The sequence below is a fragment of the Palaemon carinicauda genome, chromosome 14 (genome assembly GCF_036898095.1).
Source record: "Palaemon carinicauda isolate YSFRI2023 chromosome 14, ASM3689809v2, whole genome shotgun sequence".
Classification (NCBI taxonomy): Eukaryota; Metazoa; Arthropoda; class Malacostraca; order Decapoda; family Palaemonidae; genus Palaemon; species Palaemon carinicauda.
This window is the reverse complement of record NC_090738.1, coordinates 47,238,231-47,239,302: the sequence shown is the minus strand read 5'-3', so window position 1 is coordinate 47,239,302 and position 1,072 is coordinate 47,238,231. Positions and strand designations below refer to the sequence as shown.

General features: G+C 54.3%; 1 pseudogene; it reads right to left on the bottom strand.

Moving 5' to 3' along the window:
- Positions 1-747: 747 nt before the first annotated feature.
- LOC137653874 (5S ribosomal RNA) lies at positions 748-866 on the bottom strand (annotated as a pseudogene).
- Between the last annotated feature and the right edge of the window lie 206 nt (positions 867-1,072).

Genomic DNA, 1,072 nt, shown 5'->3' with positions numbered 1-1,072 from the left:
GAACAGCGGAAGCTTGAGGTTCCAAGCTGTCGCGATCAGGTCCCCCAGACCAGGACTTGCTGGTTACTCAAGGTCAAAGACCCCCAGGTACACTCTCTCTACGAGGCTCTGCTCGGATAGTCGGAGAGAACATTCCTCTGCCTGGAATGAGAGAGCCGATGGAGGTATTGAGAGTATCTCAATCATCCCGGTATCTCTACAGCAAGATGTGAAGGTGTGAAAAAGCGTCCGCTGCTGGTTAGAACACGCCAGAATCATCAAGTCGACGCGCACGGGGCGACTCGGCAGGAGCTGTAGGATCTGTAGAGGGGCCAGACTACGGCCCCTAAGCCTGCCTGAATGATGGAGAGGTATCCTTCAGGTCTTGACCATAGGCCTGGACCGGAACATGCCCCCCCCCCCTTCCTTGACGAGTCCGAGAACAGCATCAAGAATGTGGGGAAAGGACGAGAATATCCACTACCATCAAGAGGTTCCATAGGTCAACACCCATTGCAGGTCTAATAGTTCCGCTGGTCCCATAGGGGCCAGGAAGTCCTGTTAAACGTTGCCTGAAACCACCGGAACTTGGACCGCCCCACATGGAACTTATCCTGAGGCGATCGTTCGGACTATAGACGGGTCAATGAGGAAAGGAGAACTAGGAAATGTTTCAAGGTAGGGCTGAAAGCTCTGCTTGAATGAGAACAGGTACTGCGACTCTCCTCAGTCTTGCCACAGTCAACTGAAAGGAAGGCTTGGAGGATGTGGCAACAGAATCTGGCGTCCCCAGGTGGTCACCCATCCAAGTACCGACCAGAACCGACGTTGCTTAACCTCGCTGGACGGACGAGAAGCGGGGTTTCCCACGTGGTAAGGCCGTTGACTCAATATCATGGCCAGATACTCCAGATGTTGAGGCAGAAGAAGAGAAGGCTCCAAGCAAAATACCATGAACCCACACTCATGGTAAGCATCCGGAAGATTGTCCCGGCGCTGAAGAAGGTCGAACCCGAGCCTACCGGAGTTGACCAGCGCTCCAAAAAGCAGAGGAGGCGGAAGCCTGCACCTGAGCGGCCATGAGGAAAGCAGG